The sequence below is a fragment of the Meleagris gallopavo genome, chromosome Z (genome assembly GCF_000146605.3).
Source record: "Meleagris gallopavo isolate NT-WF06-2002-E0010 breed Aviagen turkey brand Nicholas breeding stock chromosome Z, Turkey_5.1, whole genome shotgun sequence".
NCBI classification, from domain to species: Eukaryota; Metazoa; Chordata; class Aves; order Galliformes; family Phasianidae; genus Meleagris; species Meleagris gallopavo.
The window spans coordinates 42,211,881-42,226,746 of NC_015041.2; positions in this window are offsets into that span (position 1 = coordinate 42,211,881).

The following is a 14,866-nucleotide window of genomic DNA, read 5'->3' on the forward strand; positions in this document are numbered from 1 at the left end:
CACTTGCTTCTTCCTCATTTTTCTTTCCAAAACACAGCTTCAAAATCTATTCTGGTCTCACTATAACTTTGTCTATGTGATCTATTTTTATTATGCATTTTTAATTTCATTAAAACAAAATGAAACACCAAACAAGTTATCCCACATTCTCAAAAATAGGAATCAGGTAAGCTCATCTTCCTTTAATTCATTTTTCTGCACTTCACCCACACTCATCATCACCTAGATAATATTTGTTCTGTCAGATCACGTGGAGAGTGAGACTTTTTTGTCCTCTATACTGCACTGAGGACGTACTGGGATTCTGTCATTAAATTAGAAAGCCATCAGCCGATGATTGTATTTAATAGTTTCCTAAGTTCTTTTCTTTGAGAGAAAGCACTGATTCTTGTAAAGGCAGTTTGTAATGTTGACATTTGCCTGAAAACACACCAATATCCAGGAGAGGACTTGTGTAAACTGTAACCAAACCTACTTCCTGTATTTGGTTAAAATCTTTTTGTATTGTCATCTCTGCCTGTATTTCACCAATAGCCTTCTGCCAAGACAAACCTGGACTAGGAGATTAGCCGCCTGAAGGCAAAAAACAAACAAACAAAAAAAATCCACCAGTGTAATTAACATCTTAAACTTCCTTCTGTTTTGTGTAAAACACAATGGAGGTATATAAGTGCTTAAATTTTCATTGCTTTTTAGTTGGACATATGCTTAAATGTTCCTGGAACACATTACTGACATATTACTAAAAGCAAGGAAAAGAAGACAAATTTCTCTAGTCTTTTGTTGAAGGTGGGGATTTTCCTCAGACAAAGTATAAAATTCTCTCTAATAAATGCTATAATAACATATTGTTAGACACGATATTTTCTGTTCTGCTCCATATTTGCCATATATTTCTAACTCATCTAAACTTCAGAGCCAATGACGAGATTCATTTTACATGCAACAGAACTCTTGGCACTGAGTCAGTAGATCATCTTCCTCAAAGGGACTTCTTCCAAATCAGAATTTCAGATGGGTTCACATTTAAGCCAGAATTCAAACTGGTGAAATTTCCTGTAAATAACTGTAATAAGACAGGAGATGTTGAATGTCTTTTAAAACAGAGCTGCAGGGTTGCTGTTGCCTTTTTGGGATGTAGTACAGTTTAGTCATTGTAATGTACATTATAATTTAAGAGAGCAAGAAGCACTTTTGAAAGATCAACATGTGAAGTGACGAATTTCAATCAACCAAATATATGAATGGATCTTCTTAAGCTTTTAAAAATACCAGAAGCCACCTTGCCATTGCTTGAGTTTGGCTGGAGATTACTCATTTGAATTTTTCTAGCCATGAGTAAGGTTTGCAAAGGGATAGAAATAGCCAGTCAGCTTCTTAATGCCTCATAAACTAACATGCTAGGGTATAAAACAAAAAAGTCTAATTAATGATTACAGGAAAATTGTTCTTTTCTCTTCCAGCTTCCATCTCCCCTGCTTACAATATTGCTCTCAGCTTATGCTTCAATTTTATCAAGTATAAAAGCACTACCTTTCTTTCTGACCTGTAGTTCCCAGTTCAAACTTAATAACAACTTATAGGATGAACTTTCAATTAAAATGATAGGTGAACTTGTTTATTTCATCAAGAAGCACAGATCTGTTACAATAAAATCTACAAATACTATCCAGAGGGAGAGTAGGAGAGTATGTCAAGAGTATGCAGAGAATTCAGAAGATAAAGCAAGGATCTCACAGAGTATATTTACTGCCATTTAAACCCATGACAACCTGAGCATGAATCAGTAAGAGTACTGTCAAAACAAAACAAAACAAAACAAACAAAACAAAACAAAACAAAAGTGTATCTGCTTGCCTGAATGCTGCAGAGGTAAACTCACAAAATCATAGAATGGATCAGAGAAGGCTTATAGTAGAACAAAAAGATCAATGATAAATAGACTAACTGACCTTAACACACTGCTCCATTATTGCCCAGAGACATAAGCAATGTATAGGAATTACCTTGAGGTTGTTGCCCTAACGATGGAATGTGGAATACCATTTTGTCTTGCATTTTCTTCACAGGAAGAACACTGATCTCCCTGCTACATGAAATTGAAGAGGCAATGAATGACAGTGTTCAGATACCATTTGTATTGAAAGGTAACAAAAGAGATACTAAACCAAAACTAGATCTGATTTTCTACCTCATCTGCAATGCAGTCTTGCTTATACTTACGTCAAATTTATAGGCATTTAACTCTAGCAATGTCTATGTTTGATTACATATACGTATATACCATATGTAGGACTATCAATATTGGGGAAGTAATGCCTTCTTGTCAGAAAGGTCAGTCAGATGCACAAAAAAAAATCTGAGATCTTCTTGACTAAATCAAGATGAGAATTCCTTTCCTGAGATTCTTGAAATATTTTTTTGACTTGAGGCATCGTCACAAGAGTCTCTTTCCTTAGCAACAGGGTTAGTTGTTTAAAAGAAGAAATGTCTAGGACTCCACCCATCCCACATGTCAGTGTGACAGTTTACTTGAAATCAGAAGGAAATCTTGCATAGTTAAGCCAGAACTAGTTTCTAATCTGAAGTTAACACTACTATGAGGAGTGAAAAAAAAAAAAAAAAAAAATTAGGCAAATAATGTTCCACTCATGCTTTCGGTTCATAAAAATGTCCAAAATTAGTTGTTTTCTTTCTTTTATTTATTTTCTTCTTGTTCACAGTCACAAAAATACTTACAGATATACTTCCTTTTCTGGGTTGTCTGTTTGTTTTTCCCTTCCAGATCTCTTTCTGTCCATTGTCATACTATTATATTCATGATTACTATGACAAACTGTCGGGTTTTTTCTCTGTTGCATAATTCTGTTTCATAATAATGGGAGGGCACTCAGTAGAAACAGTAAGAGTGCAATTATTTATTTCAAATGGTTATTCAAATTGAACTGCACATTTAAATAGCGCTTTTATAAAAATAGGACAATTATATACAGGCAAAAACAGAATGCTACAAAATAATGCACTGGAATGAAATACTACTCTGAATGTTTTGCAGGTTCATTATCCAAGAAACACTTAAGAAAAGCTCACATGAAGTAAACTTCACCAAACACCAAAAGTTATACCTCTTTTCATTGTTCTTACCTCTCCCAGTCTTACCAATATTCATATTAGCAAATCATTGTAGAAGAGAGAGCAGAAAGTCATGGTAGAAGGAGAGAACCTGCACAATGGAAAGGAACTTAGAAAGGACCTGGCAGAAGGTGACAATGAGATCTAAGATGGAAAGGTTAAAAAGATAAGAGAAATGAAGAAAGAGAATCTTTTTCCATCAGAGAACCACAGAATTGTAGGGTTTTGAAGGGACTTCTGGAGGTCATTTAGTTGAACAATCTGATAAAGCCTGATCCTGAGAGTAGGTTTTGAATATCCCAAGAGGGTTTTGAATATCTCCAGAGAATAAGACTCCATAGCCTCTCTGGCCAGTCTGTTCCAGTGCTCTGTCACTCATACAGTAAAGAAGATTCTCCTCAGGTTTTTATGGAACTTATATGTTCAAGCTTGTGCCTATTTCCTCTTGTTCTGTTGTTAGGCAACACTGAAAACATCCTGACTCCATCCACTTGACTCCTACCCTTTAGATATTTGTAAGCATCGATAAGATCCCCCCCTCAGCCTTCTCCAGGCTGAAAAACCCCAGGTCTCTCCACCTGTTCTCATAATGCCATAATGGTCCAGACCCCTAATCATCTTTGTGGTCCTTTATTGGACTCGTTCTTGAAGTTCATTGTCTTTCTTGACTGGAGTCTCGGAACAAGAAACAATATTCTAAATGAGGTCACCAGGGCAGAGTAGAGGGCAGAACAACCTGCACCGACCTACTGGCCATGCTCTTTGTAATGCATCCCAGGATAATATTGGCCTTCTTTGCTACAGAGATGCACTTCTTGCTCATGGCCAACCTGCTGTCCATCAGGGCACCCAGGTCCTTCTCTGCAGATCTTTTCTGCAGGTCAGCCCCTGGCCTGTACTGATATATATGGTCTTTGTTTCCCAGTACAAGACTCTAAACTTGCCCTTGTTGAACCTCATCGGGTTCTTCTCTGCTCAACTCTCCCACCTGTCCAAGTCTTGCTGAAGGGCAGCACTCCTTCCCACTTTATATCATAGCAAACGTGCTGAGGGTGCACACTGTTCCTTCATTCAGGTCATTAGTATAGATACTGGTCATGATTGGACCCCCAGGGTACATCACTAGTCACAGGCCTCCATCCAGACTCTGTGCTGCTGATGGCAACACTCTGAGTAAGCCAATTCTCAATCCACTTCACTGTCTATTCATCTATCTCATGCTTACTAAGTGTTATTAAGAGAATTTTGTGGGAGACAGTATCATAAACCTTACAGAAGTCTAGATATCCCACATTCACTACTCTCCCCATAGCATCAGAGAAGGCTATGAGGTTGTTCAAGCATAATTTCCCCTTTCTCCATCTGATTACTCCTGATAACATTCTTCTCATTCATTTGCTTGGATATAACACCCAGAACAAGTTGTTCCATCACCTTCCCAGGGATGGAGGAGAGGTTGATTAGCTTGTAGTCTCCCAGATCCTCCTTCTTGGCCTTTCTGAAGACTGGAGTGACATTCGGTTTCCTACAATTTTCAGTCATTTCACCCATTCTCCATGAAGAGTATCCTTCAGTTCCTCACTCAACTTTTATAAGAGGATAGTCAAGTTTATTATGCATGACACAGCCAGTTCATTACAATTTATCTATAAGCTATTTATACTCCGCCACTGCCCTACACTTTCCCAAAGGAAAAGTTAATTTTATCCTTCTTCACAAATATCCACATGTGCAAAGAAGAGAATGTCATCAGTGGTGGGAGTGAACCTGATACAGACACATGCATTTTCACAAAAATCCATGTGTACATATACATGCACATGAATACGTATTTACTCCTATCTCTGGTGAAAGTATCTCCATTGCTATTATTATATATCCTAATGTCAATTTGCATTGTACTTTTGTAATTTAATATATTCATCCAATACATTTCATGAAGTGGTATCTAAACCCTCAGCCAAGAACTACAGTTAATTAAAAAAGACACAAATTTTGTCATAGTTCATAGAGTTCCTAATTTTCCTTGATGATCTATTTTAATGACTCATGAGTTATTTGTTCTCTTATTAATTGTTTCAATTTTTAAAACATGAAACACTGATTTTCCATAGCCATTAAAATTATTCACATAAGGTCTGGTGTTTCAGCTTCTTGCTCTTAAGTATCTATGGTCCAAGAATTCAGAAGTGTTTGAATGCTTAAGGAGGCATCCCTGTTTTGAAGGTAAGGCATTATGGCTACATAAGCTAATTAGAGTTAACATGCTTATGCATATCTTGCAGTCTTAATGTGGTCAGGACAAAAGCTTTTGAAATCTAGCCTTGTAATGCTAAGTTTAGGATTTCAGTACTTTTGAGAGGACTTTTCTGAAGGGGCAGATCAATTACAATGCCTTTCAGGAGATGATGCATATGTAATTCATTATCTCCTGACACTTACTCCTTGACTAATATAAGTATTTTTAAATTTATTATTCTGTTTTTAAAAAGCAATCAAAACAATTCAGATTTCTTTGCTTTTTTGATTATTATTATTCCTTTATTACAAATACATGGTGTCAGACTGCTGTGCAGATGGTGATTTACAAGCTACTAGCAGAACACCAACATAAGCAAGATGGTAAGCATTTGTACACAAAAGTCAAGTATTTCAGTATTTATCCGTTCTTAATAAACATGTAATATTTTTATGGAACTTTATAGAAATACTAGCATCTTTGGCTAAAGAAATTCCATGTTACCTTCAGTTGTGTTTTCCAAAATCAAAACTGTTTTATGCTCACATGACACAGACATATTTTACACAGACAGAAGTGTAAATTTTGAACAGTTCAGGCTATTCATTTTGAAGAAAATGTTTATGGAAACAATTGTGGTCTTGAATATTTTAAAGATTTTTGCTGTTCTTTTTGAACATTCTTTCTACATTTTTGTATTTATAAGAGTTCTGAAAGAGAGTATGTGAAATACAGTTTTTCGTTGTTGCTTTTTATTTATTTTGTTTTTTTTTTAATGAATTTTTGCTTTGCTTTAATGCCTTTTCATTTCCTTCCCTTTCCTCCTGCACAAGTAAAAATCAGTGTTAACAGAGCTTAATAAAAATAGTGATAATTAGATGATGGAGAACACTGTTCACTGTTCAAGACTTGAACAAATGTTCAGGTACCCTAATGCTGCAAAAAGCTCCTACTTCCCTCTTCTACAGTCCACTATAGTGCTAACGGACTTCTATAAGCCCTCTATGTTCCCCTGCATACCATGACAACTTGTAAAAAGAACTGCCAACATGCAGTGAAAATGAGTTCTAAGGAGAAAGAGTGGTTGAGAAAGTTTTAGATTGACTAGTGGAAAGTGAAGGGAAAAGTATCAAAATAAAAAGCAGTTGTAGAAAATGAGTAGAACAGGAAAACAGAAAAGTAGCCTTTACTAGAAGAGAAAAAAATAGGTATGAGAAGCCTCAAAGCAAAGAAACAGAGTAAGAATTTGGGAAGGACACAGAATGGAGCATAGGGAAGAAATGGAGAAGGAAAGCAACCTCATCTGGAATGAACAGCAAGGACTTGTTCTCATTGAATTCCCCTTCCCAGGATCTAAGTAATAATCTAGAATGGACACTTAGCTTCCTACAATTCACTGTTCCCAGGCAGTAAAACTTGAGGACATCAAAGGAAAATCATGAAGATTCAAGTCAACTTGTGTTTCCCATCTCTCATGCTTATACTGTGATTCAAGCTCTCTATGGCTTACAGTGAAGACAGCATATATAGTGCACTCAAATATTCCCATATCCTTATGGAGAAGAAATGTTCTGCTCATCACTGGAGCTTGTCACTGTGAGCTCAAAGAATATATTTTTGGAGATCTGCTTTTGTTTTGATTTCTTAAAAAAAAATCTGACAGGAAAAAAATTTTAAAATACTGGTAAAGTATCGGACTGTTAAAGAAGTGCTTATCAAGAAAAGGAAGTCAGAAGTAGTGAGACTAGTCAAAGCTTAATATGGTTTTCTGTATTCATGCACTGTGGGGTTGTCCTTCATTACACATCAGTACTTTTCAAAATGTGGAATGTACAAAACTTACTTGCACAACAATAGTTTATTCTGCTACAGAGTCCAGAATGTGCTGAAGTGAATGGGCAAGATTGATGACATAAAAACAGTAATGAGAAACTCAAAGATTAAAAAAACATCAAAAAAAGAAAAGTAAATATCAAACAAGAAGAAGAAAATGCAGGGAAAAAACATTGGCTGGCATGACTTAAAAAAAAACACTTGTAGAGTATAAGTGAAATAGATACCATAAATATTTTATCAGACAAGAACATAAAATTGTAAATAATGATGCAGAAAAAGTAGAGCCAACACTGCTCAGGATTTGGAAAGAAGCACAATACTAATGTTACACAATAATGATGAAGCTTTTTCTAACTTTTAATAACTAAGGGGATTATTATAGAGAATCAATTAGAATTAGGCAGTTTTACATCAGTAGGTCTGTGTGACTTTCACATATACTATTAGCAAGTTGTCTGAAGAATTTTCCAGACATTACATTACATTTTAAGATATTAGAAACACTTTGGAGGATTCAGAAAATAGTAAGAATGTTCCAGTGGGAAAATGAGGTTAGTTATGCCAGACTGGGATATATCATAGAAAAGCTAGAAGGGATTTCTATCACTTACAAATTAAATTAGAACAATATAATCAAGGTTAACCAAGATTACCTAAGAGCAAAAAAAAGAATTCTTCTAAATAAAAATCAAATTCAATATTTGTTCAGATTGAGGTTTGGCTGCTGAACTTATTTCACAGATACATCTATGGGGTTCTTAGCTTTGTACCTATGGCTCTTTCATTAACAAATTACCATTCCACAGTACCAGTAAAGCATATATTAAAAAAAAAAATCAAGGTTAGGTAATTAATTATTCACAAAAGCAGCTGGAAATAAATATTTGGTATTAAACAGAGTCAGTTTCTAGTGGTGACGAATATAAAAGCCTGCATTTCTAAGCATGATTCAGAAATATGTATTAAAAAGCACTGAAGAAACCAATGTACGTTACACAAGAGTGGAAGACAAGGATAAGGCCAAGAGCAGTGCTGGATCTCACTGTGTTTCTTTAGAAAGAAATGAGAACTCCCCTCCTTCTCTTGCCCCCAAGAATACAGAGCATATCTGTGCAATGAGAAACTATTTCCTGACAGCATCAAGTCTGAGAAAGAAATTCAATATCACTGGGGACAAACAAACCAGAAAGTGTTTCCAGTAAAATATAAATACAATGTAAGTTAGTATAAACCTCAACAGACCATGGAAGGAGGAGGAATGGTAAAGAGCAATGGAGATTTTATGCCTCTAGATAGCACCAGTGAGATTGCTACTAGCAAACTGCTTTCTGTTTATTCCAGGCTGCATAATTGTAATGTGTTGGTGATTTAAAAATATTAGACTGTTTAAGTTACTTAAAAAAAAAAAAAAAAGAACACTGCCAGGTAGGCTGATTACAGTGTATAAACACTGGAGAAAGACAGAAACTGATGGATAGAAAAGGAAGAAAGACAAATTCAAAATAGGAAGAAAAAAAGAAATTAACAGTGCAGGTGATTAACAGCTGGAACAATCCCCCACAGGGACGGGTAGATTGTCCATTACTTGGTGTTCTCAAATCAAACCTAGGCACCTTTCCAGAAAATGTACTTAGTCTGAAGTCGCTGGATGAAATTCAGTGTTCTGTAATCTTAGGACATAAATGACAAGGTGATCTAATGGTCTTTTCTGGCCTTAAAATTTGTGTCAGTCAAAGGTAAGGTTGTAAAATATTGCCACACAAAATTGGATTTTAACCCTCCTACCACACAAACCATGCCTAGATAACATCTGGCAAATTGCTTGATTCATAATATCTACAGTTACTAACTGTCTGGTGTTTGGACTCCCATCATACATTGTTTATTGATGCTTACTAGCACAATCAGAGTCAACAAGAGCAATACAGAGAATTGAGAGGGTGACACACATCCCGGTCTGAACTGCCCTTAGTGGACAGTGTCTGTCCAGTACGAGTTCAAAAGTTATGAATTTTATCCGTTTGCCTTTCAGCTTCTATCATGTAAATTCCACTAACAACACTCACTGCCCCTTGAAGGATTAGGAAAATAAACTGTCTCCATGAACTTTTCTGTACTGACATCAAACAAAACAAGATGAGAATGCTAGTGATTTTCATACACAGAGAAAAGTGTCAGTAGATTTCAATAAATAAGGCATAAAGACATACACCGCATAATCACAGTATTATGACAGAAAAGTTTATGGATGGTTTCAATCAATGGATGAGGCAAGGAATCTATGGATTACAAAAGCATACATGAAACGTATGATCAAATGCACCAATATTGCAACATTTCACAACCTTTTTTTATAATTTGGCAGGAATATAGCTACATCTTTAGTGGAATTTAACACTGCTTTTATTATAATTCAGTAAGTAGCCCTCTTCCAGGTCTTCATAATTAATAAGAAAGAAAAAGAGAAATAATATAAATTGAACCAATTAAACAAAGACAAAAAAGTAGGCTAAATTTCCAGGTACAGCACCATAAAGAGAGAAAAATTACAGAACTCCTGATACAAGTTGGTTTGATATCCTATGCACCTTATGGCAGTAGATGTAGAAACCTCTGAACCTCCTGTAACTCTTGAATAGACTACAGTGGATAAGAACAAAGATTGAAGGGCACTAGCTACCTCTCAGGATGCCCTAAATGGAATTAGGATTGTTAGCCCAAAATCTGTGCTTTGTCTGAATGGCACATAGTGTGACAAGTCGTCACCGACCTCTCTTTCTGCAAAACTTCAAGTGGTGGGTAAAACATTCGTCATACTTCAGTTATTTAGCCAGAACAGTCTGGACATCAACCTTACTTTCCCACAGAGGTGTAGATAAAACTAATGTTTATATGCTGGAATTACAAAGCCACTAAATACATCATGAGCTAATGAAATAAGGGCTTCCAGACCCTTCAAGAAAAGATGTAGGTTAAGATGTAACACTTCTTCTAATCAATTGTTTTTGTTCATTTTGTATGTAGACAAACTCAAGCATAGAAAAATTAGCTAAATTTCCTGATCTTACAAAGTGATTTATAGGCATAGACAGGAACAAATGTATAGATTGTACAATTCTTCTTTATAATTTTGAGATAAACTTAATCTGCTGGCATTCAATTTTGGGTCAACAGCTAAATATAACTGTGTTAGGAATTGTCTGTCCAGGAAAACTTTGCTTGCATCCTCTACTCATATATCCTACCTGCTATGTCCTCTGATGTAGATGTAAACATATAGTTCACTGATTTAGTTTGACTCTTACATAGATATTAATGATATAATAAAACTGCATGAAGCCAATAGGACACAACCAATTGTCGAGTCCCACACTTCGGCTGCAACAACCCCAGGCAACATTCCAAGCTAGGGGCAGGGTGGCTAAGAAGACTGTGTAGAGGACCTGAGAATACTGATCGATGTTTGGCTGACCATGAGCCAGCAGTGTGTTCAGGTGGCCAAGAAGGCCAATGGCATGCTCTCTTATATCAGAAATAGTGTTGTCAGCAGGAACAGGGAAGGAATTGTATCTCTGTACTCAGCCCTGGCAAGGCTGCACCTTGAGTGCTGTATTCAGTTTTGGGTCCCTTGCTGCAAGAAAGACATCAAGGCCATGGAGTGTGTCCAAAAAAGGGTAATGAAGCTGGTAGGGGTCTGGAGCACAGGCCTTATAAGGAGCAACTGAGGGAGATGGGATTGTTTACTTTGGAGAAGAGAAGGCTCAGGGGAGACTTTATCATTCTCTATAATTACTGTAAGGAGGTTGTTTGATGGGGGTCAGTCTCTTCCCTCGAGTAACTAGTGATGGGACTAGGAATGGCCTCAAGTTGCGCCAGAGGATATTCAGGTTGGATGTTAGGAAATACTTCTTCTCCAAAAGAGTGGTCAGGCACTTATATTTGAAGACAAATATAAAAGTTTCTAGCAATGTTCTCTAAAATCAATTCGGAATTGATTCATGGTAGCATGTCTTTCTTTGTCCTCTTGTGAGTGAGTTTCATTACTACCACTTTGTCAAAAAAATTCTTTTTTTAGGAGTTGTATATACTGATATAGTAGTAATGACTATATCATTCAAAATTACTGTATTTGTAATGCATATACTTGTACATATTGATGAAATAAAAAATTTTGCTTATGCAGCATTATGAGAGTCCAAGTCAGTCACTCAAGTTCATATTTTCTTACACTTCACTTCTGGAAAGGAAATGATAGACCTAGACAAGGAACATAAGGATAGGTAGGGATTGTCCTGTAGCCATTCTAAGAACAATTGTCAATTACAGAAAAAACAGTGTAAAGAAAACACAGGCTACTAGCATACACAGCAGAATTTGAGGTGTGACATCTATATGAATAAAAGGAGGGAGGACTCCATCTTTTTTCATGCCTAGAATAACAAAAGCTTTTCACCACTACTGATTCAGGTGCAATCTCAAGGTTCAAATACCATCAGTTATATTATTAAACTTATTATAATGTGTGTGAGGGTGTTGTTTGCTCATTAGAGTTTTGCTTTTTTTATGGCTTGATAATCTCAGTGGGTTTTTATAGCTTGACAGTCTTATGTATGCTCTGACTGTAAAGGCATATTTGTGCAAAAGGGCTCTGATTAGCTAAGAATATGTCTCGACAAGTTTTTTTACAATATCTTCAATATTTTCTCATATCTTGAGAGATTTTAAGAGAAGATTATGCCCACAATGGAGCTGACAGCACAACAGTTGTTTTCTCTATTAATTTAGGTCTTTCCTAAAAGGTATTTTAACCTCATTTGTTACAATTAATTAAGTCTGTTTATCTGTAATGATTATCCCAAGACTCTTGATAGCTATAAAGAAAATGAGTGAGGAATTCAGGTGCCATATGTGAGAATTATAAAAGGTTTCCTTAGACCTCCAACTTCTGGGAAAATCTTAAGAAGATTATGTGTTTGACTATACATTTCTACCAAGCATTGCTACAAACACATTTAAAATGCATAAACCATTATGTGTTAGGAAAGGCAAAAGTTAAAATTACTTTCATCAGCCATCTGGGGACCACAGAAACTCCATTTTTCCTTTATTGATTCTCTCCTCCCACACGTCTTATGCCAAACGGATAGATATTCTGATTTATCAATCAAAACTGTCTCGCATCATTAATTCTCTCTCCTTTGGTCTATTCAAAAGACAATAAACCAAGACATAGCTAGTTAATCTCTCTCTCACTGCAGTCTGCTCTCTTCTGTTGTAGCTTTTTCATTATTCCTTCTGTTCCTTCTTTTATTTCCTTTGATTTCCTTTCCTTTGCCCCACACCAGGTGACTTATGCGAGGGATTTATCTTTCAGAGGCATAAACTGCAAGATGATAATAATGTCACATTTCAAAATTAATATTAATGACATTATGTAAAAGATTCACATGATCATTTTATCCTAGCAACAGTGTGTGCACCCATCTCAGTGGCTGTGCCTAGCAAAAAAACAGGGCTATATGGTGTATTTCCTATATTATAATATGCACTTAAGCACTGAAAAACCTCCCCCATTCTTCTGACTCAATGTTCTATAAATGACATCATGTAGTAGAGGGAGAAATATGAATCAAACTGCAGTACTCCCAGTTTCCTACTATTCATAATTTTTATTTTCCTGGCAGATGCAGTCCAACAATAGAAAGCAAGATCTCAGAAGAATAAGAAAGTTCTTTACTAGGAGCAATGATGATATTTTACAACAGGCAGACACCATGCTCTCATAGTGGGCTTGCTAAATATAAATAACAGGCAGCACAAAAACAAGGGAAATAATAAGCTCTAGTGTTCCTTCTTGTCCTTTTAGGCTGTTGAAGCCATGATGCGATAAAACATGCTCATGTGGGAATTAAATACATAATCTTGTTTTAAGAAATAACATCTGGTTTGCCTTGTTCCCAAGTCCCTAAGGCTTAATTTGTTTGCTTTTGTTCAGAAACAGAAGAAAGATGTGTTTAAAAAGGCAGCTGGAAAATGATCTTCTGGATAGTTACAGAAGAAGCAGCAGTGAGAAATCACTCAAAAATCTATGTTTCTGAGACCTCAGTGTGCCTGGGTATCTCTATCTGCCAACAAGCATTGACAGGCTGCAAATACATTTGGCTTGAGACCTCTCTCTGGAGAACACAAGTCCTCGTATAGCTCTTTCACATATATCAATCTTTATTCCTTAGTCCTTGGCATGTTACATTGCATACATAGCCCCATAGTAGCAAAGGTATGCCCTAGGGAAAAGATGTTCAGTGAAGGATATTAAAAAATACCCAACTATTTCTTGAGATGCAAATTCTGTGTCTATTCCTAAAGTAAAGAGAAGCAGTGAAAACAAGAATTGGAATTCTAAAGACATGCCTGCAAGTATTCCAATGCCACTACTTGTACTATAGACTAACATACTGCAAACTGGTGTGAAGAAGAAGCAAATGCAGCTGTCAGATGCACTTCCTGTCTTTAAAGTTGTACATAGCGCTATTTTAACATCTAACGGTACACAAAAATGAAGAAAAAGCGGAACACTACTGTACATGAAGCATATCACTTGTTGTAATAACAGTCAGCATCTTGATACAAAATGAGATTTAAATTTAAAATGCATTACTTTTTCTTTTTCCTGTATTGATATGATATATCAGTGTTTTTCCTAACATCACACGAAGAAAACACTGTATTTTGTTGATGATATCAGCACTTCAAAATAAAATAGCTGGTGTTTTCAGAAGGCTCATAATTTTTACGGTGGCAAATTTAAACTCTTTATTCCTTAAGATACATTAAATAATATATCTATGAAAAATGTCACTCTTCACATTGTCAAAACTAAAAAGCTTTCAGTAATTGTGAACTCTGAGATTTGTGCCTTCGAGGATAATTGCATTATCTCTACATAGCCTTTCTCATATAAAGCATATAGGTCATTTTTTTCATGCTCTCAACTTTAAAATAACAATTAAGTAAGAAAAGAACAAACATATCAACACACAAAAAATAGTCACACTGCAATTCCTTAACAATAAAGAACATAACTTGCATCCACCGCAGTACAAATACTAGGCAGGAACAGGCAATGAAAGCTACCATGGAGAATGTCTAGAGGTTGCTTAGGTTAAAGATTGCCTCTTGCAGGTAAGTTATCAATTGGTTGTTCAAGGGCAAAGAGTAAAAAACTAAACAAAGCCCACTAGGACTATCCTGAACCCTTTTGTAGTCAGGTATTGTTGCTAACCTCCACGCAATTCCAGCCCAGCTAACAACACCCTATCAGCGCCCTTATTGTCTGCAGTCACCCAGCACAGGGACACAAGAGACGCACGCATAGAGTGTAGCTCAAGTGCCAATTTAATGCTACACAACAACTATTTATATACCGTGACACACAACCTCCCTGTGAACCCATGACCCATCAAGTACCACCCGGAACTATCCCCTGTAACTACCACCCACCTTAGCCCTACATGAGAAATAGAAAGATGAGAGTGTGGTGGGGATAACTGTGGAATGAAGAATCTTTGATAAATGAAAAACTGAAGTGTTGAAGAAGTAAATTCTGGCTTTTTCCACTGAATAAAGATGGAAGGGAGGAAGGGAAGGAAAGGGAAGGAA